The sequence below is a fragment of the Furipterus horrens genome, unplaced genomic scaffold, assembly GCF_987537825.1.
Source record: "Furipterus horrens unplaced genomic scaffold, mFurHor1.1.pri manual_scaffold_7, whole genome shotgun sequence".
Lineage (NCBI taxonomy): Eukaryota > Metazoa > Chordata > Mammalia > Chiroptera > Furipteridae > Furipterus > Furipterus horrens.
The window spans coordinates 83,530,445-83,554,803 of NW_028327177.1; the positions used below are offsets into that span (position 1 = coordinate 83,530,445).

Below are 24,359 nucleotides of genomic sequence, written 5' to 3' on the forward strand. Positions count from 1 at the left end.
TGCTGGCTTAAATTATGGTGACAGAACCGTTCTTAGAATTATATCCCCTTCCTAAAGATGATGAAAAGCATCCCAGAGTGTCAAGATAATTTTTTTTATTTAAGCTTTAGGTCAACATCATATCCATAAATCATATACAGTCCATCTGCTCTGTAGTGAGGAGAAGGAGCAAGGAAGTAGAAGAAGCAGATTCAAGAACCAGAATGGCTCTAATAGAAAGTTTCTGGCTTGACTTGGCCTGTTATTTGGCCAGTAACTGACTAAACTGACTAAAGGCCACTGAGTATCCTGTTAACCCCAGAAAACCAAATAGCCATATAATTTGTAGGTAAAGCCGTTAGGCTGGTGCAGAAAGAATTTTCTGAAAATAAGGACTGTGGAAAAGAATATTTCCTGTTGTAGATTGTTAATAATGGCCCCAAGTGGATCATGCCTCCTTGACAATGTCTCTTGCGATATGTTATTGCTATTTCTCCCAACAAGAGGTGGGTGTCCTGCCCCATCCCAGAAATCTATGTTGGCCTAGTGTCTTGTTCTGACCAACAGAATGTGGCTCTGAAATCAGGCAGAAGTAGATTTGGATCCTACTTCTAGCCTTTAATAGCTGTATAAATTTGGGCAAAAAAAAACAGTGTCTTCTAAATCTCCATTTCCTGCTATGTAAAATGGAAATAACAAAACACTAGCCTAAGAGAACTGTTGTGAATATTGAATATAATCATGTAGGCAAAGCACTAAGCATTGTGCTTGGATTACAAACACCCAGTAAGTGGTAGTTACTTTTTTTGTTGTTTTGCTTGTGTTTGCATGTTTTTCCTACTTGCAAGCTGGTACTATGTGTCCATGGTCCTCTTTCCTTTGTCTCCATTTGGGTGGTGACATTGGAGTGTGTTTGAATGCTTAGCCAAGCATTGTAGAGTCTTTGGGAAAACTGTATAAATATCATCATGGATGTTACCAACTTGTATGCATTCTACCTGTAGTTTTATTATTTTAAGATGCCTCATCCAGTACTGCTCAAGGGTCTGTATGACATATATTGTGATTTAAGGATCTCAGTTATCTAATCACAAGAAACTTGGGACATCTTAGGGAACAGAAATTTTCCTCAAGAAACTTGCCTCTTTAACAAGTAAGGTAGAAAGCATATTCCTCCGAACTGCAAACTCCTCTGAAACATCAAAGTTTTCATACTGTTTGAATTGAGTCATATGTCAAGAAAAACACATTGCATTCCTTTGCCATAAGACAAATGCCATATGTTAAGTTTATTTTTCAATGGTGGATAAGAACAGGGAGGCCATGTTCCAGTCTGAGAAAATATTGATGCTGGGGTGTCAGTGAGACTGTTTATGGTTTAATTCATACCTGCAAATTAAAGAATGAAAAAATGCACCCACATCCATAGCCTGACATCTGTGTAAATTGTGCATAGGGATGAGGCCTGTCTACCTTTCTTAATGTTCTTAGGATAAAGTAAATACTGAAGGGCTTGATGTCTTTCTCAAGACTAACAAAGCTGGTACAGCTGGCCCCCAGATGCTCTGCTGGGAGGGTGGAAAAGGTCCCAGGCAGGGGAAACAGAGCAGATGCCTTGGAGTTTAGGGGACTTAGGAGAAATAGTGAAGAATCCCTGTTTTTACCAACATTTTCCCTCATACACACTTGCAAGCAGGTGAAGTTGGAGTTCGAGGTGTCCCTTCACTCGTCTCCTTTCTGACCCTTTTCCCAGGCAACTCCTCATTCCATATCCCATCCTCCTCTCAGTGTGCACAATCTCACTTGGTAAGATCATCAAGAGCAGTTTGGAAGTATCCTCAAATCTAAAAATACGTGATCCTTACCTCTCACCTCTTCCCTTCTCATACACACCCTACCTACATTGGATGAGGAGATTTGGTAGCATGTGTGTCATAGCAAGTAATTGGAAACATCTTAAATGTCCAGAAGTTTCATGAAAGAAGGCATGGTATTTTTATATTTGTTATGAGATTCTGATTTGCAAAATGGAACCAATATTGACTGCTTATGTCATGGAGTTTCATGAAGATTAAGTAAGAACCATTCTCAGCAAATAGTCAGCAGTTCATAAATTGTAGCTATTATTATTTTATTAATAGTACATGGAATACTATGCAGCTCTTTAAAAGAATGGCCTATGTTCTTCTATAACAACTTATATTAATGGCAAAAAGTTCAAAACTATGCTGATTCCATAGCATACTGTTTATATTTTTATTTTAGATTTATAACAGCATCAATTACCTAACAAGAGCACACTTGCCCAGATTTTAACTCTCATTTTGACAAGACTCTCAGACATTCAGTGGAACTGGAAAATAAAAATGTGCAGAAACAGCTTATATATCTTTTAAAAACTCACAAAATAATATTATACAATTTATTTGGATATATATGCCAGAAAAAAAGTATACAACAAACTCCTAAAGAAGTGAAGTGGATAAAGTTTTTTGGGGGGGGGGGGCGGAGGGAGCGGCATTGTGTTTCCTTGATCTCAAAAAATTAAGGTGGCTTGGGTTGGGGTTGTAGGAAGGAACAATTTGAGTCTTATCTCTAATGGTTTCATTTCATGTGCCATTAAAAAATATTTTAAAGCAGAAAGAATAACCCATGCCCAGTGCTGATGTTTAACCAAGTCACGTGTGTTTTTCTTGAGCAAGCATGATCTGAATCTTGCTACCTTGTAACCTCAGAATAGAAGCACCCTCAGAAACCTTCTGGAACAGGTGTCACATCTCCACTTGAGGGAATCAAGAATATAGGATGGAAGGTGATTCACTCAAAGTCAACTATCAGAAGCAGGTGGGTGAGAGGGAAGGAAGGAACAGCCAGTGTTGGGGTTGGGATGAGTAATTGGAAAGAAACAAGTAAAGTTGCAGATCAGCTAAGATTAAGGGGACATGAACATTGGAGGCAGGAAGAATGAGTTTGAAGGATGTTGAGAAGTTTTGTAGCAGAGATCCATAACAATAAAAATTCATCATTCAAGTTCCTCAGGTTTTCCCCTTCTATTGCTTCCAAGGGTTTTTTGTTAGCCTACTCACCCTCTTGGTTCTTTGGTAATGTGAAAGCTGATAATAGCAAAAGAAGAATTGAAAGATAAGCAGAAATATAGAAATATTTACATTAGAAAAGACTAAGATCCTCTTAAAAGAAAAGAAAAAACCCAGAATGTGGAGGGGCAGGCGTCAGAGAGGAGTGGCAGGGGTTTGGGGAACCACAGGGTGGAATACAGCAAGAGTTGGTTGCACTCAGAGACAATGGACAAAGAAGAGGAAAGATGGCTTTATAAAGTTTCTGGGGGTTGGAGATGTATTACGTTTTGTGCAACATTTCAAGAGATTTCAGTAAAAATCTAAATTGCTCTTCAATATTTTGTGGATGTCAGACAAGGTGTTGTGTGGAATGGACAGTAGCCCAAGATCCTAAAGTTTGCACTAAAAATCACCACTACTGCTAAGGAGGGAAGGAGACACAGAGTACTCCAAGATGTCAAGTTCACCTTCTTAGCAGGACCTGGAGCCCTCTCTCCAATGGTGACTCTCAACCATCTTTACTCTTTGTTCTCAAGCGAAGGTCAAAAGGAGGTGGTGCTGATATAAAGCCCACAATTGAAGCCATTTCTTTTTTCAGGTTGATGAGAAAGAGATTTCCTAACAGCACTGATGGCCAACCAAGCACACACTTGCATGGCTTTTGATTCTTATCTCAGAGAGCCCCTAAGACTTTCTTTTGCACAAAAATGTGCAAAAACAGCATATATGTCAAATCAGTAGAACTTGAAGGATAAAATACACACACACACACACACACACAAAGGTGAAAAAGGACACATGTCCTTGGATTGTGCTGTTAGAATACCAGAAAGGAACTTAGGGACTTACTATATTTGGCACCCTGTTGAAAAAAAGGTTTAGGGTTTTCTGCTTTGTTATAAGCACCCACCAGAGAATCTTGGTTTATCTGTTTTTGGCTACATAAGCCTGACAAATGGGTTATTAATGTTGCACTTTTCACACTGATCAGAATATGCATAGACTCATTTGCCAAAGATTACCTGGGTGGCATCTTCTTATAAAAATGGAAATTTTCTCCTTAATCCTGCACATGTTGAATGAAGAACAAACAACCTTGAAATCATCTACATGACCTGGAATGCTAAAAGTCTTTAGTTCGCTTGCTGTGCTAAAAAAATATGAGAAATATTTAATCTTCAAAAATACACAGTAGTATCATAATTTTGCTGCAGGTTCAAAGAAAGCACAATATAACTCAGAATATTTAAAATGTAATGTCATTGTATATTTTCAAAATGCAAACAGAGAGTTTGATGAATAGCTAAAGAGCACCAGACCATAGCTTATCCTTATAAAAGTGTCTCTAATGAATGTTAATCAGATCTCTCAGAACATTCTTAATATGCTCCATGGCTAAATGTGGAGAAAACAACTCTATAGAAATGCGTATGCCTACCTGGTGTGTGGTCTGTCAATTCAAAGTGAGGGTTACATAAACTCTGGGTGCCCAGTCTTTTGCTTTTGAACAAGAAAACAAAGCTAAAGGTGTATAGTTTTCCAAATTTCTTTTGTACCTAAGGTTTTAAAAATATGGACATGGACAACGAGGTGAAGACTGACTGTGGAAGTGGGCGTGGGCAGGGCAGGAGAGAGCAATGGGGGAAATTAGGACAACTGTAATAGAACAAAAAATTTAAAAAATAAAAATATCTATTTTTAATATAATATTCCTCTATTTTTTAAATAACCAAACCATATTACTTACAGTATATCTTTATTTGTTTTAATCTACATTTGATGATAGTTTTTAAAAAACTAATATAGAATTTGTATAGTGTGTGTTTAATGCAGGTACAAGTAACAAAGACATACATGTGGGTATTTATTCTCTCTCATAGAGTCTGGAAGTGAGTAAAGCAGCCTTACCCAAAAGAATGTTCTGTGATGATAGAAATGTTCTGTTATCTGTGTTGTCAAATTCCGTTGCCACCAACTGCCACAGGTAGCTAGTGAGCACTTAGAATGTAACCAGAGGGTCTGAGAAACTGAATTTTTATTTTATTTTAATAAATTTAAATTACAATATCCATATGTGGCTCATGGCTCCCACAGTAGACAGTAGAGCAGTACCGGGTTGGTGTGAAGAAGATTCATGCTCTTTTTTATCCTACTAGTCCCCTGGATATGGCTTCACCCTCAAGATTGCCTCATGAACCAAGATGGCTGCTGGACCCAAATCATGAATCCACATTCCAGGGAGCAGAAAGGAACACAGACAAAAAGCTAGTCCCTTCCCTCTTATGAAACCTTCCTACCTGTCCTACACAACTCTTCTAACTTATTACTTGCCCAGAACTTAGTCACATGGTTATATTGAGCCATAAAAAGTCTGGAAAATGTTCTGTTTTTTGACTGAAGAATTTGAGGGCAGGTGGTTGGCAGAACCTGACCAAAATATGTATAAAGTCCACCATTCCCTCATCTCCAACTCAAATACATTTTTAGTCCTTGAAGATAACTGCCATTAAAAACATTGTATATAACCATTTGGCAAATTTATTTGTATGTAAACATATATACTTTTTGTAAATTTTTCTCTTTCTATGTATTCTTCTGCAAATTATGTTTTGCATTTTATAACATATCTTGAATGACTTTCAATGGTAGTATATATAGATTTACATAATTCTGCTTCATCTAATATTCAGTAAATTTCACGAGGACAGGAATTGCACATACTGTGTTAATCTCTGTGCCCTACATATATGGTACATATTGAAGAACTTCAGCAGCATAGTGTCTTCCTTTGGGGTATATTATAATTTAGTATTCAAAAATTATTCCTGCCCCCAAACTAGCAAACTCCTTCCTACACCAAGAAAACAATAACTTTGTTCTCTGGGAAATTTGGATAGTTAACTATATTAGCTACAGGGCCACTAATCCAGTTTCTTAAATGTCTTCTCAATCAACTGCAAAAATTGATTGTCTCCACTCTGTTGTGATTTGATTCAGTTGTTATAACAACTCAAAAATACGTGTTCATGTGTCTGTTACTCCACCCAGCCAGGTATGTGTGGACTAAGAGTACCAACTAAGAGGAAAGTTATACTAGTTGAAAATTCTCTTAGGAAGGGAAAGAAATCACTTCTTTGTGTTTCCAGACATTCTGCTAATACAGATATATGCTACAAGTGGAGAAAAATGGTTATGAGTGTGGCTTACAATGGGAGTGCAGCAAATGGCTGTCCTGGAAGGCTCTAACCATCCCCAGCTGTGCTAGTCCCAGGGGATTTGGTGTGGAGGGTGTAGTTGAAGAAACAGAGAGACAAGCTGACAAACAGGAAGGTAGCAATAGCATTGGAATCAGAACAATCAGAGTTTGACTCCTGGCTCAGCCTCTTCCTAATCATGAGACACCAAGCAAGTTATGAAATGTCCCTGAGGCTTGGTTTCTTTACCATTATTAAAAGGGTGACATTGTCCCTTGCCTCCTAGTGTTGCTGTGTGAATTAAATGAAATATCACACATTGCCTTGCACACAGCAGCACTCACACAATCAGAGTTGTATATGTGGGAAATATTCATGTGTTTCCAGAATATTAGAATGGACCTGAAGAGTCAGTGTGTTAATGTCAGGAGAAAGGTCTTTACAAATATGAAGCTCTGCATCAGTATTGGATAACTCCAACTGTTCTATGACCTACATGGAGCACATTTCCATTTCTCTATAAAGGTATCCTCACTGAAACACTGTCCAAACATACTTGGGTGGCTCGCTCCTGACAGATTTGGTCACTATTGGTGTCAGAAGAATGTAGAGACCAGTACAATAGGATAGCAGCTCTTTTGACCAGAAACTCAACATCCCAGACTTCAACTGAGAAATATTTTTAAACCATAGTTTTACATTGACCATCTCCATCAGAATTACTTAGGACTGCTAGTTAAAGATGCAAATTCCTGGGGCCCAACTAAGCATGCAGGATCAAAACCTATGGGAGGATGGGTTCCACAGTATTCCAGGTTAACAAGCTTACCAAGTGATTTTTACACACAGGAAAATTTAAAAACTATGGTCCAAAAGGGATTTAAATTGACTAACAATAAGTAAATTGAACTGACACTTGAATATAAAGATGACAATACAAAGATGCCCCTCACCTCAAGGACATGCGAACAATACATTATGATGAACACAGGATAGAGCTAAGCAGAAGGTCAGAGAAATAGCAGAGAAGGAGGAGTGTTTAACTCTGTCAGGGATTACTAAAATAGGATTTTTTTAAAAGAGGTGATATCTGAACTGGGCTTTGAAGGATGAATAGGAGTTTACCAAGTTGCCAAGATGAAACAATACAAATTCTAGGGTACTATCTCTCAGGTTTTACTGCATATATGAATCACTTGGGGGTCCTGTCCTGTTTTGATGTAAGTTCTGTTTTTGATCAATCCAGAGTGATGCTCCCAGGAGATGCTGATGGTTCGTGGGTCATGCGAAGCTCTAGAGGTAGATGGAATTAATAATAATGCATCAGACAAGGTTTCTGTTCTATCTATAGTGAGACATGAATTACAAAGTATGTTGATGTCTATTGACTCCTCTTTCACAAAAAACAAGCTGACCTCTTTCTTTTTGCTCAGAAATATCATTAACCATAATTAAATAAATACATTCTTTAAACATCCCTGGACCCTGCTATATGAAGTTGCCCATGTAAGAAGCAAGGCAATCCAAACCCCAACATCAGCAAGTCTAAGCATTTGTTAAACTTATCAGTAATTATTAGTGGTTATTGTTGTTTGTGTTTTTCTACCTTTTGCCCCCAGATTTACATTTTTTTCTTTTATCTGTCCTCAAATTAGGGAACATTAGAACATACTTTCTCACATACAAAGTCTCAACATTCCTCAGATCTCTTCTTCATTATAAATCTTAGTGAAGTTGTCAGAGATTGACTCTTTCTTTTTCTTTATTTTCTAAGTAATTTTTCCCTGTAATTATAGCTCTAAACTTAATCTCTCTCTTGGACTCCAGACTGCCCTGGCAACTGGAGGCAGAGTGTGGAATACTGGTTATGAGCCCAAACTCTGGAGGTACACAATCCTAGATTAAAACCCTGGCTCTGACACTAATTTGTGTGGCCTTATGTAACTTACGTAACCTCTCTGAGCCTCTGTATCTTCACATGTAAAATAAAAATAAATAAAACTACCTCTCTTATATGACTAATCAATCCTAAATAAAGGGCATAGTGCCTGGTTCATAACAGTTATTCAAAAAAGGTAGCTACAAAATTATCATACTCACCTGCCCTAGTAAAATAACTCCTACCCTAAATCCATTTAGTTCCATCCCTTTGCTGACCCAGATGCCCAACTCACATGTCTGAGCACCCTGCACTCACCCATCACCACTATTGCTTCTCTTATCCATACAGTACTACCTGGTTTTTGCCTGAAGCCAACCTCTGCTGTGTATTTCTTACAAAGGACTCAATTGTCTTTGCACAGAAAAACAAATACACCCACACAAACCACATGTTTGCTATTTCACCATGTTTCATTAGAAGCCTTGAGGACAATCACAACAGAGAAGGGGAAAGAAAACCCTAGGAGAAAATGTACTCAGAAGCCCTTGCCAAGTGAAGGTGTGGCCATGACAAGCCATGCACACACAGGAGTGTAACAGAGTTTTCTCTTTGGGGTTTGGCTTTCTTCACTACTGATTGTATCTATTCTGCCTCATATATTTGAAGTAACTACTGCTCTGTGTTCTGTAGTGCCTTTGCATATTGCTATCATGACAGCCATTTCAACCTTCTGAAAGGATTGACACATGTATTCAGATGGACTGAGTATACTTAAATTATATTCTGAAACACTTAAGTAATTAACCAATTTACTTCAAAATCAGCACCTTCAACACTTACCTTTCTTTGCAAGTGTCCAAATTCTTGATATCCAAAGGTTCAATGTAGCACACACATCAGAAGGCCAGGTTGTTTGTTTGTTTTGCTGTCCTTTGTCCCGGAATAGACTAATGGGGGAAAGTAATGGAGATGAAGGGGGAAGACTGACCTCCAATTACTTTTCTTGCTCATATTGATTTGGGGGAGCTTAACTTTGTTTCCTACTCTGGTGCTTTCCAAATTTTCAAAGATTTATTTATTCATTTAAAAATATGTCCTGAGTGCCTCCTCACATGCATGGCAATAGAATCCACTAGGGTTATACTGATCACAGCACAGCACCCAGATTTCTCTGTGGCAATGGTCCAAGGCCAGCATCTGACTAGAAAGAGGAGGGCTGGGCATTTTCCATGAAGCCACATGTGCACAGCCAGGGTGCTCTTTCTCTTTTAATTACTTATTTATTCAGGGTGGTTTGGAGTGAAGAGCCTACTCTGGGGATTTAAAGCAGGGCTGAAGCCACCCTTTGCCCCTGCTACTAAGTGTTAAACACAACAAATATGATGCCTCTCTGCAAGGGAGTTACAACCTAGTGGTGGAAGAAAGGGAAACTAAGTGAGGAAGCAAACAAACAACAGCATAAAGATGTCAAGTAGTGCTATGAAGGAGATAAATAAGGAGAGACTAACAAGGAAGAAGAGGAGAATTGACATTTAAGAAAGAATTTGAAAATGAGGAGTTAGGCATGCAAAGAACAAAGGAGTAGTTTTGTCAGCAGGTGGAACAGCACGTGGGCCTAGAGATGGGAGCAGAAGGGAATGGTATTCAGCATGGGAAACCAGGGACGAGTTTCCTAGATGAGGTCAAAGAGGAGACAGAGCCGTGTCGTAGGGATTTCATGCTGAGGGGTTTGTGTTCCATACCAGTGCAATGGAAAGCTGCCAAAAGGTTTAGAGCAGGACCCTACCCCCTTTTTAATTAAATAAAATTTATTTGGAAGACCAATATTTAAAATTATTAAAACAGACCTTTTCTGATTGAAGTGAGCATGGGGAACCAGAGCCTGCCCTATAAGACTTCTAGAACTACTCCAAAGGCACCTTCCTGGAACCTGAGCACTTCACAACAGTTAACTCACCACCATTCTAGTCCAACAGAGAAGGAAAACTCTGATTCCAAAAAACCTCCGCTGCCTTGCGGCATACCTCTTCAGGGGAAAGGCTAAGGGAGTAAACCCTGACAGAAAATCCGGAGCCGGAGTCCCTAAGGCGGTTTGACGTTGTAGTCAACACCGGCAACTCCTGCAGCGCACCTGAAGCCAAGCTGTATTGACTCCGTCTTTCCCTTGGACCCTTCAGCTGCGAAGAGAGGGGGGGGTCTGCTGCATGGGCAACAGCAGACCCTCCATATCACCCTGCCCAGGCTCTGTAGCTTCAGCATCATCGCAAGATGTCGATTCAACACGGGAGGAGACAGATACGATGTCACTCCCGAGTCGGACTGCACAGCCATTCTCGGCGGTGCAGATAGACTCTTGAGAAGCTACACCATCGTCTCTCGAGACGGACGGCTGCCGACGACGATTCTAGTCCAAGGGGAGCCATTGTCCATTGATGTTGAATGCTGGGTCATTGATATTAAAGGCTAGGAATGATTTCAAATAGGAATGCATAGAAAGACATGTCAGGTTTTTCCTAGAAACAGGTTCTCTGGATAAATAAGTTTGAAATGTTGCAGGTCAGAACTGTGATGTGATTTATGTTAGCATTAACTCATATCCTAGGCCAGCATTAGAAAACTAAAATGGATGATTGGAATTAGGCAAAATGGGTGTGATCAAAGCTCTAAAGTGTTGGCTATGGGTCTAGATTGGTTCAGAAGAAAGTAACTCAAAAGAAAAGTGGAGGAATAAAGTAGTATAAGGCAATAAAGCCCACCAGAAGGTCAAAATGAAGATTAGCTGGACAAGAACATGGGAGGAGGAGGGAAAGAGAAACAGGAAAGAGAAGAAGGAGAAGGAGGAGAACTAAAGGGAAAGAAGAGGAAGAGGAAGGAAAAAAATCAGGAGGGGTATTGGATAAAGACATCCTGGCGACAAGATCCAAAATGTAGCTAGGGCAAGTGATATTCAAGGGTGTGGGAGCATAGAAGAACCAAGACCTATAGGGTCATTGGATGTCTGAGCCATGGGGATGCTGAAATCATGCAGGTGATAGTGGGAGGAATAGAGAGGAAAATTGCAGGCTGAGTATGTGTGTGAGCTCAATAGATGATGGTAACAAGAGTGGGAAGAGGGTGAGATGACTGACTTAGGTGGTCCTTGTATCTGTCACTCAGCTTAAAATAAAGCTCTAGACCAAAACTATTGCAGCCCCTCCCCCAACCCATGTAAATCCTTATATATTCATCCTCTCTCCTGATCCCACCAAAATAACTACTATTCTAGATACAGTGCCATGTATCCTTAGACAAATCTTTGTTTTACATGTTTTTAAACTTTATATGAATGATATGCTATATATGTTTCTACAATTTGCTTTTATTAATTTAAATTGTGAGATTTATGCAAGTTCATATATATAAATAAAAAGTACATGTATACCTATACACATACACATATACCTATTTCAAGTTCATTTACATACAATTGATACTTAGTTTTTCATTGTGTGAATATATAATTTTTAAATCTTTTTCTTATTGATGAACGTCATTGTTTCCTACTTTTGACATTTCAAACATTGTTCCATTGAACAGTTCTCTACATTTCATCTTGTGCATCCAGCACTGCTCTGGACTCACCTAGCAATAAAAATATTCAGTCATGGGTAAGGGATTCTTTAGTTTGACTAGATGCTGCCAAGCTTCTCCAGTGCAGTCATAAACATTTACACTCCATCCAGGAGTCCAAATTTCCATTACTCCATATTATCATCTCTACTTGATATTGTCCAACTTTTTAATTGGGTGTGAAATGGTATTTGCTGGGGTTTGGGCATGTATTTCCTTAATTAGTAGTGCCATTGAGCATTTTCTCATTTTTCATGTGGATAGTCATGTTTTCTGGTCTGTAGATTGGCTCAATGTATCACATTCCCATTTTCTTTCAATTGGATTTTTAACTTTTTATTGATATATTGGATCTTATTATATATTCTAGACAGTAATCTTGAGTGGTATATGCATTTTTTTCTTTCTTTTTTTTTATTGTTTTTCTATTACAGTTTTCCTACTTTTTCATCCATTGCTTCCTCCCACCCCACCCACCCCTTCTCCCACAGTCAATCCCCACTCCATTGTCCATGTCCATGGGTCATTTACATGAGTTTCTTGCCTAGGCCCTTCCCCTTCCCACCTCCCTTCTCTCCCTCCCACGTCCCTCCTTGTCACTGTCAGTCTGTTCCATGTTTACATGCCTCTGGTTCAATTTTGCTCACTTGTTTGTGTTGTGCATTAGTTTCCTGTATTAGATGATAAGCCCTGGCTGGTTTGGCTCAGTGGATTGAGCGTCGGCCTGCGAGCTAAGTGTCGCTGGTTCGATCTTCCAGTCAGGGTACATCAGAGAAGGAAAACTCTGACTCCAAAAAACCTCCGCTGCCTTGCGGCATACCTCTTCAGGGGAAAGGCTAAGGGAGTAAACCCCGACAGAAAATCCGGAGCCGGAGTCCCTAAGGCTGTTTGACGCTGTAGTCAACACCGGCAACTCCTGCGGCGCACCTGAAGCCAAGCTGTATTGACTCCGTCTTTCCCTTGGACCCTTCAGCTGCGAAGAGAGGGGGGGTCTGCTGCATGGGCAACAGCAGACCCTCCATATCACCCTGCCCAGGCTCTGTAGCTTCAGCTTCACTGGAGAGGACACTCCAGCGTCATCGCAAGATGTCGATTCAACACGGGAGGAGACAGATACCGTGTCACTCCCGAGTTGGACTGCACAGCCATTCTCGGCGGTGCAGATAGACTCTTAAGAAGCTACACCATCGTCTCTCGAGACGGACGGCTGCCGACATTAGATGATATCATATGGTATTTTTCTTTCCTTGCCTGGCTTATTTCGCTAAGCATAATTATCTCTAGTTCCATCCGTGCTGTTGCAAATGGTAGGAGTTCCTTCTTTCTTTCTGTTGCATAGTAATCCATTGTGTAAATGTACCACAATTTTTTGACCCACTCATCGACAGACGGGCACTTAGGCTGTTTCCAGCACTTGGCTATTATAAATAGCACTACTATGAACATAGGAGTGCATAGGTTTTTTTGAATTGGTGTTTCAGGATTCTTCAGGTATAATCCTAGCAATAATTCCTGGATCAAAAAGCCGTTCTATTTTTAGTTTTTTTGAGGAAAATCCATACTGTTTTACATAGTGACTGCACCAGTCTGCATTCTCACCAACATCCTTGCCAGCACTTGTTTGTTGATTTGTCGATGATGACCATTCTGATTGGTGTAACGTGGTAGCTCATTGTGGTTTTTATTTACATCTCTCTGATGGCTAATAATGTTGAGCATCGTTTCATATGCCTATGGACCCTCTGTAGGTCCTCTTTGGAGAATTGTTTGTGCAGGTCCTTTGCCCATTTTTTAATTTGGTTGTTTGTCTTCTTGCCATTGAGTCATAAAAGTTATTTACATACTTTGGAGATCAATCCCTTGTCTGAGGTGTCATTGGAAAATATGTTTTCCCATATTGTTGGCTCCCTTTTCATCTTACCGATGTTTTCTTTTGCTGAGCAAAAACCCTTTAGTTTGATATAGTCCCATTTGCTTATTCTCTCCTTTATTTCCATTGTTCTAGGAGATATATTAGTGAAAATATTGCTATGTGGGATATCTGAGATTTTCCTGCCTTTGTTTTCCTCTAGGACTTTTATGGTGTCATGGCTTACATTTAAGTCTTTGATCCATCTTGAGTTTATTGTGGTGTATGGTGTAAGTTGGTGGTCAAGAGCATGGTTCTCCCAGCACCATTTGTTGAAGAGGTTCTTTTCACTCCACTTTACGTTCCTTCCCCCTTTGTCAAATATTAGTTGACCAAATAGACATGGGATTATTTCTGACCTCTCTATTCTGTTCCATTGATCCATGTGTCTGTTCTTATGCCAGTACCAGACTGTTTTGATTATAGTGGCCTTGTAGTATAGTTTGATATCAGGTATAGTGATTTATCCTACTGTGTTCTTCCTTTTCAATATTGCTATGAATCTTTCGAGTCTTTTTGGATTCTATATAAATTTTTGAAGTATTTTTTCTATGTCTGTGAAATATGTCACTGGTATTTTAATAGGGATTCCACTGAATCCATAGATTGCTTTGAGTAATATGGACATTTTAATAATGTTGATTTTTCCCATCCATGAACATGGTATATACTTCTATTTATTTGTATCCTCCTTAATTTCTTTCTTCAGTATTATGTAGTTTTCTGGGTACAGGTCTTTTACCACCTTGGTCAAGTTTATTCCTAGGTACTTAATTTTTCTTGTTGCTACAGTAAATGGGATTTTTTCTCACTTCTATCTATGATATTTTATTGTTCATGTACAGAAATGCCTTCAATTTCTGAATATTGATTGTACCCTGCTATTTTGCCAAACTCACTTATTACGTCAGGTAGTTTTTTAGTGGAGTCTCTAGAATTTTCTATGTACACTATCATGTCATCAGCAAATAATGACAGTTTTACTTTCTCTTTTCAAATTTGGATGACTTTTATTTTTTTTCTTCTCCGATTGCTGTGGCTAGAACTTCCAAGACTATGTTGAATAGCAATGGAGGGAGTGGACATCCTTGTCTTGTTCCTGATCTCAGGGGGAGTGCTTTTAGTGTTTGTCCATTGAGTATGATGTTGGCTTCAGGTTTCTTGTATGTGGCCTTTATTATGTTGAGGTATGATCCCTCTATTCCCATTTTGCTGAATGTTTTTATCATAAATGGGTGCTTTACTTTATCAAATGCCTTTTCAGCATCAATTGATATGATCCTGTGGTTTTTGTCTTTCATTGTGTTTATGTGGTGTATTACATTTATTGATTAGCAAATATTAAACCATCCTTGCATCCCTGGGATTAATCCCACTTGATCGTGGTGTATGATCATTTTAATGTGTTGCTGGATCTGGTTTGGCAATATTTTGTTGAGGATTTTAGCATCTATGTTCATCAGAGATATTGGCCGGTAGTTTCTTTCTTTGTTGTGTTTTGACCTGGTTTTGGAATTAGGGTAATATTGGCTTCATAGAAAGATTTTGGGAGTCTCCCTCTTCTTGAATTTTTTTAGAATAGTCTGAGAAGGATATGAGTTAATTCTTTCCTATATGTTTTGTAAAATTCACCTGTGAAGTGATCCGGTCCAGGGCTTTTGTGTGCCAGGAGTTTTTGATTACTGCTTCAATTTCCCTAGTTGTTATTGGTCTGTTCAGGCTTTCTGCTTCTTCTTGACTTAGTTTGGGAATATTATATATTTCCAGGAATTTGTCCATTTCCTCTCGGTTGTCAAATTTCTTGCTGTAGAGTTCTTTGTAGGAATTCTTACAATCCTTTTTATTTCTGTGGTATTGGTTGTGATTTCTCCTCTTTTGTTTCTAATTTTGTTTATTTGGGTCCTCTTTTTTTTTGTTGCGTCTGGATGAAAGCTTGTTGATTTTATTTATTTTTTCAAAGAAGCAGTTCCTACTTTTGTTGATCTTTTGAATTGCTTGCTTAGTCTCTATGTTATTTAATTATGCTATGATCTTGGTGATTTCCTTCCTTCTACTCGCTCTGTTCTTTGCTTGTTGTTGTTCCTCTAGTTCTTGTAGCTGCAGGATTAGGTTTTTTATTTGAGATTCTTCTATCCTTTTTAGGTAGGCCTGTATTGATATGAGCTTTTTTTTCAGGACTGCCTTCGCTGTGTCCCATAGGTTTCGGGCTTTTGTGTGCCCATTATCATTTGTTTCCAGAAACCTTTTATTTCTTTCTTGATGTCATTCTTAATCCATTTATTGTTTAATAACATGTTACTTATTCTTCATGATTTTGAATGTCTTTGAGTTTTTTCCTTGAGGTTGATATCCAGTTCCAAGGCATTGTGATCTGAGAAGATGCCTGATATAATTTCAATTTAATTGGATTTGTTGAGGCTTGTTTTGTGTCCTACCATGTGGTCTATTTTGAAAATGTTTCATGTGCACTTGAATAGAATGTATATTTTGTTTTGGGGGTTGAAAAGTTCTATAAATACCAACTAATTTTATTTGATCTAGAGTGTTATTCAATGCCTCAATATCCTTGGTGTTTCTTTGTTTCAAATCTGTCTATTTTGACAATAGGGTGTTAAAGTCTCCTACTATGAATGTGTTGCTGTTGATATCCTTTTTGTAGTATTCCAAGATTTTCTTTATATATTTGGGTGCTCCTATGTTGGGTGCATATATGTTTACAAGGGTTATATCTTCTTGATGGATTGTTCTTTTAAGTATGATGACATGTCCTTCTTTGTCCCTTTTAATGGCCTTTGCTGTGAAGCTTGTTTGGTCTGATATAAGTATTGCTATCCCAGCTTTTTTTTCATGTGTTTGCTTAAAATATTTTTTTTCATCCCTTCACTTTCAGTCTGTATAGATCTTTTGTTCTAAGGTGGGTCTCTTGTAGACAGTGAAAATGTGTGTCATGCTTCCTAATCCATTCAGCTACCTTATGTCTCTTGATTGGTGAATTTAATCCATTTTCATTTAAGGTTATTATTGATAGATTATTCATTGTCATTTTCCCCTTTATATGTGCCTGTGTTCCCCTCTGTCTCTCTGTTTCTTCATCTTCTTAAAGCAGACCCTTTAGCATCTCTTGCAATGCTGGTTTGGCGGAGATGTATTCTTTTAGCCTTCAATTTTCTGGGAAACTCCTATTTCACCTTCCATTTTGAATGAGAGCCTTGCTGGGTAGAGTTATCTTGGTTGTAGGCCTCTGTTTTTCATTGCTTGGATTTTTTGTTTTATTATATTCTTCTGGCTTGTAGTGTTACTATTGAGAAATCTGATGATAGCCTTATTGGAGCTCCCTTGTATGTTACTAGCTATTTTTCTCTTGCTGCTTTTAGAATTCTCTCTTTGTCTTTGAGTGTTGCCATTTTTATTTTGATGTGTCTTGGAGTAGGCCTGTTGGGGTTCATTTTCATTGAGACCATCTCTGTTTCCTGAACTTGTATGACTTTTTCTCCCATCAAGTTAGAGAAGTTTTCTGTCATTAGTTTTTCAAAGAGGTTTTCTATCCCTTGCTCTTCTTCTTCTCCTTCTGATATTCCAATGATATGAATATTATTATGTTTCATGTTGTCCTGCAGCTCTCTTAAAATGTCTTCATTCTTTCTCATTTTATTGCACTGTCTGGGAATTTTTTTCCACATTGTCCTCCAGATCACTGATCTGATCTTCTGCTTCCTCTAGCCTGCTTTTGATTTCTTTTACTGTGTTCTTCAATTCATAAATTGTATTCTTCATTCCCTCCTTGCTCTTACTGATAGTTTTTATGTCCTTTTTTTTTATAATGTTTTTTATTGATTATATTGTTACAACAGTTCCAATTTTCTCCCCCTTGTTCCCCTCCACCCAGCACCCCCCTCCCCCAGCAATCCCCCCCAAGTCCATACCCCTGGTTCATAAAAATTAACTATCACCCCCCCTCTCAAATATTAGGACCCTTTGTAATCTTGTAAAGGACAATGGGCGAAGGTCTCAAGCTCCTCTAGCTGCTTCAAGCTGGACATGGTCGTCGTCCTACCTACCCTTGGGTCCTGAAAACCCTAATAAGAGTGGGGGTGTGGAGGGGAGGGTGGCCTTCCCACATGGGGAAGGATCGTGCAGACTCCAGGTCAGTTGGCTGTCTCCGGTCAACGGCGTGCTTGGTTTAACAGGCTGGTGTCCTTGTTGTGTTCTGGGGGCAACAGATTTGGCGAAAAGGGTTAAAAGACATCATTCAATCCATAACTACTAGATTACAGAAGGCAGGGATTAATTTTTCAATGTTTCATATTAGGGAAAAAAAAAAGGCTTCTTTGTAAGAAGGTGTGCTACGCACATCTCGCCTGTCCAAAACCCTTTTGCCCATTATACTTAGTTTGGGCTGAGGTAAATAGTTTAGGTTTTTCCCCCTCTCAGACCTCTGGGCCTTTTCTGTCCAAGCCATTAGGATAGAAAAGAGAAACCCGTTTTAAAGTGAAGTCCACAGACCACCCCATTCTTCCCCAACCCAGCCATTTAGTTCAGCCAAACCGTTGAGTCTCAGGAGGCAGTGCTGCAGAGAGGATTAAGTGAGGCTTATGCTACAGATAATCACTCAGGTAATGCGATCATAGGCTTATGTCCTTTGAAAACAAAAAACACGTGTTAATTTATGTAACATAACCCGCAAACAAGTCTCTAAATCTGGAGAAGAAACTTTTAAGACGGTTAGTTGCCCTGTTTTATACTCTACTACTGATCATTGTGATTTTCCTTGAATAATAATTTTTCTCCCTAAGGTTACCCTCCTTGTCTTTAAAGGGACTACATTAAGTCCATTTTTAATTTATCCTGTTCGTTTTCATAGACATAACAAGAGCAGCAAATGATCACTTATAATCTTTAGTTCTGCTTTGCTGGAACTTACCCAAGGGATATTTGGGGTGACCTTCAGTCTGTTCTTCAGGGCACAGAAGCTATGCCACATATCTGGCATTCATCCTTGCCTGTACACACCTGTTTTTTCCAAGTCTTTCTGGTCTTTCCTTGTGCCTTAAGGTTCCTTCTAGCCATCTTTCAGGAAAACAACCTTCGTTCCTTCCCTGGAAAGATTGCTGTGGACCGCACAACCAACCATGGTACCAGACCTTTTATCTCACGGGCTTTTATTACCTTTGAAAGTCATTCCCAGTTCCTCAGGGCTTTCTGGTAACAATCTGAGCCCAAGTATGTTTCCTTTGGGCTTGACATTCCAGTCAAAGACTTGGTCAAAAAAAAAAAAAAAAAAAAGAACCTCTGTTGACAACTGGTCTTATTAGTTCTATGCAAAGGAACTTATGTCATTACTTACTTGTTTAGAATGCCAAACTCTGGAGGGATCAAATAGGGAGAAAAATATACAACGTGAAGGAAAATCTTTGTCCTAATATTCCCTGAACTGGCATTTCCATTCTTCATATTTTCATTTTTCCCCCACTAAGAAATTTTGGTTTGTTTTTCCATTACAGTTGTCTCACTTTTTTAGCCCTCTTGTTTCCCTGCACCCTGTCCCTCCCCTCCCCCACATTTAGTCCCCACTCAGTTGCACCTGTCTGTGGGTCATTCATATATATATATTTTTTTTAACTTGACCCATCCCCTTACACCTTTCTTTTCCTCCCCCCCGCCCCCCTTTTTACTGTTAGTCTACTTCTTGTTTACATACCTCTGGTTCAATTTTGCTCATTTGTTTGTGTTGTTCATTAGTTTCCTGTAATAGGTGACAGCATAAGGTATTTTTCTTTTGTTGCCTGGCTTATTTCACTAAGCATAATTTTCTCTAGTTCCATCCATGTTGTTGCAAATGGTAGAAGTTCCTTCTTTCTTTCTGCTACATAGAATTCCATTGTGTAAATGTACCACAGTTTTTTGATCCACTCATCTACAGATGGCCATTTAGGTTGTTTCCAGCACTTGGCTATTGTAAATAGTGCTGTTATGAACATTGGAGTGCATAGGTTCTTTTGAATTGGTGTTTCGGGATTTTTTGGATATAATCCTAGCAATGGAATTGCTGGTTCAAAAGGCAGTTCCATTTTTAGTTTTTTAAGGAAATTCCAAACTGTTTTCCACAGTGGCTGCACCAATCTGCATTCCCACCAGCAATGCACCAGGGTTCCCGTTTCTCCGCATCCTCTCCAGCACAAGTTGTTTGTTGATTTGTTGATGATTGCCATTTTGACTGGTGTGAGGTGGTATCTCATTGTGGTTTTAATTTGCATCTCTCTGATGGCTAGTGATGTTGAGCATATTTTCATATGTCTATGGGCCCTCTGTATGTCTTCTTTGGAGAAGTGTTTGTTCAGGTCCTTTGCCCATTTTTTAATTGGGTTGTCTGTCTTCTTGGTGTTGAGTCGTATGAGTTCTTTGTATATTTTGGAGATCAATCCCTTGTCTGAGATGTCATTGGCGAATATATTTTCCCATATGGTTGGTTTTCTTTGCATCTTGCTGATGTTTTCTTTAGCTGAGCAGAAACTTTTTAGTTTGATGTAGTCCCATTTGTTTATTCTTTCCTTTATTTCCCTTGCCTTAGGAGATATATCAGTGAAAATGTTGCTACGTGGGATATCTGAAATTTTCCTGCCTATTCTTTCCTCTAGGACTTTTATGGTGTCACGGCTTACATTTAAGTCTTTGATCCATTTTGAGTTTATTCTGGTGTATGGTGTGAGCTGGTGCTCTAGTTTCATTTTTTTGCATGTCCCTGTCCAGTTCTCCCAACACCATTTGTTGAAGAGGCTCTTTTCACTCCATTTGATGTTCTTTCCCCCTTTGTCAAATATTAGTTGACCATATGAACCTGGGCTTATTTCTGGGCTCTCTATTCTGTTCCATTGATCTATATGTCTGTTTTTATGCCAGTACCAGACTGTTTTGATTACCGTGGTCTTGTAGTATAGTTTGATATCGGGTATTGTGATTCCTCCTACTGTGTTCTGCCTCAAAATTGCTGTGGCTATTCGGGCTCTTTTTTGGTTCCATATAAATTTTTGAAGTATTTGTTCTAGGTCTGTGAGATATGTTGCTGGTATTTTAATAGGGATTGCATTGAATCTATAAATTGCTTTGGGTAGTATGGACATTTTAATGATGTTGATTCTTCCCATCCATGAGCATGGTATACGCTTCCATTTATTTGTATCTTCTTTAATTTCTTTCTTCAGTGTTATGTAGTTTTCTGAGTACAGGTGTTTTACCTCTTTGGTTAAGTTTATTCCTAGGTATTTTATTTTTCTTGTTGCTATGGTAAATGGGATTTTTCTTTCAGTTTCTATCTCTGAGTTTTTATTGTTGGTGTATAAAAATGCCTTTGATTTCTTAATATTGACTTTGTATCCTGTATTTTGCCGAATTCACTTATTAGATTGAATAGTTTTTTTGTGGAGTCTAAAGGATTTTCTATGTACACTATCATGTCATCTGCAAATAATGACAGTTTTACTTCCTCTTTTCCAATTTGGATGCCTTTTATTTCTCTTTCTTGTCTGATTGCTGTGGCTAGAACTTCCAAGACTATGTTGAATAGGAGTAGAGAGAGCGGACATCCTTGTCTTGTTCCTGATCTCAGGGGGAATGCTCTCAGTTTTTGCCCATTGAGTATGATGTTGGCTTCAGGTTTCTCATATATGGCCTTTATTATGTTGAGGTATGCTCCCTCTATTCCCATTTTGCTGAGAGTTTTTATCATAAATGGGTGTTGTACTTTATCAAATGCTTTTTCCGCATCTATTGATATGATCATGTGGTTTTTGTCTTTCATTTTGTTTATGTGGTGTATCACGTTTATTGATTTGCGAATATTAAACCATCCTTGCATCCCTGGGATGAATCCTACTTGATCGTGGTGTATGATCTTTCTAATGTGTTGCTGGATCCGGTTTGCCAATATTTTGTTGAGGATTTTAGCATCTATGTTCATCAGCGATATTGGTCTGTAGTTTTTTTCTTTGTTGTGTCTTGACCTGGTTTTGGAATTAGGGTAATACTGGCTTCATAGAACGAGTTTGGGAGTCTTCCCTCTTCTTGTATCTTTTGGAATAGTCTGAGGAGGATAGGAGTTAGTTCTTTCCTAAATGTTTTGTAGAATTCACTTGTGAAGCCATCTGGTCCTGGGCTTTTGTCTGCTGGGAGTTTTTTGATTACTGCTTCAATTTCGCTAGCTGTTATTGGTCTATTCAGACTTTCTGCTTCTTCTTGGTTCAGTTTGGGAAGACTATAGGTTTCCAGGAATCTGTCCATTTCCTCTAGGTTGTCAAATTTCTTGCCATACAGTTGTTCGTAATAATTTCTTATAATTCTTTGTATTTCTGTGGTATCAGTTGTGAGTTCTCCTCTTTCATTTCTGATTTTATTTATTTGGGTTCTCTCTCTTTTTTTCTTGATGAGCCTGGCTAAAGGCTTGTCAATTTTGTTTATCTTTTCATAGAACCAGCTCCTACTCTTGTTGATCTTTTGAATTGTTACTTTAGACTCTATGTCATTTAATTCTGCTCTGATCTTGATGATTTCCTTCCTTCTACTTGATCTGGGTTTTGCTTGTTGTTCTTCCTCTAGTTCTTGTAGCTGTAGGGTTAAATTTTTTACTAGAGATTCTTCTAGCTTTTTTAGGTAGGCTTGTATTGCTATGAACTTTCCTCTTAAGACTGCTTTCGCTGTATCCCATAGGTTTTGGGTTGTTGTGTGTTCATTATCATTGGTTTCCAGGAACTTTTTGATTTCTTCCTTGATGTCATTGTTAACCCATTCATTATTTAATAGCATGTTATTCATTCTCCATGAGTTTGAATGTTTTTGAGTTTTTTCCTTGAGGTTGATTTCCAATTTTAAGGCATTGTGATCTGAGAAGATGCTTGATATAATTTCAATTTTCTTGAATTTATTGAGGCTTGTTTTGTGACCTATCATGTGGTCTATCTTTGAAAATATTCCATGTGCACTTGAGAAATATGTATATTTTGCTTCTTTGGGGTGTAAACTTCTATATCTATCGACTAAGTCCATTTGATCTAAAGTGTTGTTCAGTGCCTCAATATCTTTGTTGTTTCTTTGCTTTGAAGATCTGTCCATTGTTGACAATGGGGTGTTAAAGTCCCCTACGATGAGTGTGTTGCTGCCTATATCTTTCTTGGAGTCTTTCAAAATTTTCCTTACATATTTGGGTGCTCCTAAGTTGGGTGCATATATATTTATAAGGGTTATATCTTCTTGATGGATTTTTCCCTTAAGTATTATGAAATGCCCTTCTTTGTCTCTTTTTATGGACTTTGCTGTGAAATCTGTTTTGTCTGATATAAGTATTGCTACCCCGGCTTTTTTTTCATGTCCATTTGCTTGGAATACATTTTTCCATCCCTTTACTTTCAGTCTGTGTAGATCTTTTGTTCTAAGGTGGGTCTCTTGTAGACAGCATATATGTGGGTCATTCTTTCTAATCCATTCAGCTACCCTATGTCTTTTAATTGGAGCGTTTAATCCATTTACGTTTAAGGTTATTACTGATAAGTACTTATTCATTGTCATTTTCCCCCTTTGTACTCGTGTTCTTCTCTGTTTCTCTCTGTTTCTTTATCTTTTTAGAGCAGACCCTTTAGCATCTCTTGCATTGCTGGTTTGGTGGAGATGTATTCTTTTAGTCTTCCTTTGTCTGAGAAACTCCTTATTTCGCCTTCCATTTTGAATGAGAGCCTTGCTGGGTAGAGTATTCTTGGTTGTAGGCCTTTGTTTTTCATTGCTTGGAATATTTTTTGCCATTCCCTTCTTGCTTGTAGTGTTTCTGCTGAGAAATCTGAGGATAGCCTTATTGGAGCTCCCTTGTATGTTATTAGTTGTTTCCCTCTTGCTGCTTTTAGGATTCTCTCTTTGTCTTTGGATGTTGCCATTTTAATTATGATGTGTCTTGAGGTGGGCCTGTTGGGGTTCATCTTCATTGGGACCCTCTGTGCCTCCTGGATTTGCGTGACTCTTTCTCTCCTCATGTGAGGGAAGTTTTCTGTCATTAGTTTTTCAAAGAGGTTTTCTATCCCTTGCTCTTCTTCTTCTCCTTCTGGAATTCCAATGATACGGATATTGTTACGTTTCATGTTGTCCTGCAGCTGTCTTAGAACCTCTTCAGTCTTGTTCAGTCTTTTTTCATTTTTGTTGCATTGTCTGGGAGTTTTTGTGTACGTTGTCCTCCAGCTCGCTGATCCGATCTTCTGCTTCCTCTAGCCTGCTTTGAATTCCTTCTACTGTGTTCTTCAATTCAGAGATTGTATTCTTCATTTCCTCCTGGCTCTTATTGATAGCTTCCATGTCCTTTTTGATGCTGGTATAATTCTTGGTAAGTTCCTTATAGTTCTTCTGGAGTTCATTGTAGTTTTTCTGGAGTTCTTTGTAGTTTCCGCTGAGCTCATTCAGCTTCTCCATAATCCATGTTTTAAATTCTGTATCTGATATTTTGCTCCCCTCTATTTCATTTAGCACTCTTTCTGGGGATTCTACCTTTCCTTTTGATGGGGGGTTGTTTCTCTGTCTCCCCATTTTTGTGATTCCTTTTGTTTGTTGGTGCTTCTTAGAATGATCAGTTCTTCCTGGATCTGCCTCTGGTAGCGTCAGATCATGTACCAGACTGGCCCTAGGCAGCCAGTTGGAGACTTCCAGGGATCTACTGCCTTTGTCTCTCTTCTTTAGTTGTT

General features: G+C 38.6%; 1 pseudogene; it reads right to left on the reverse strand.

The window, feature by feature from the left end:
- LOC150004722 (dynactin subunit 6 pseudogene) overlaps positions 1-24,359 on the reverse strand; it is a 198,311-nt pseudogene that overhangs the window by 48,178 nt on the left and 125,774 nt on the right.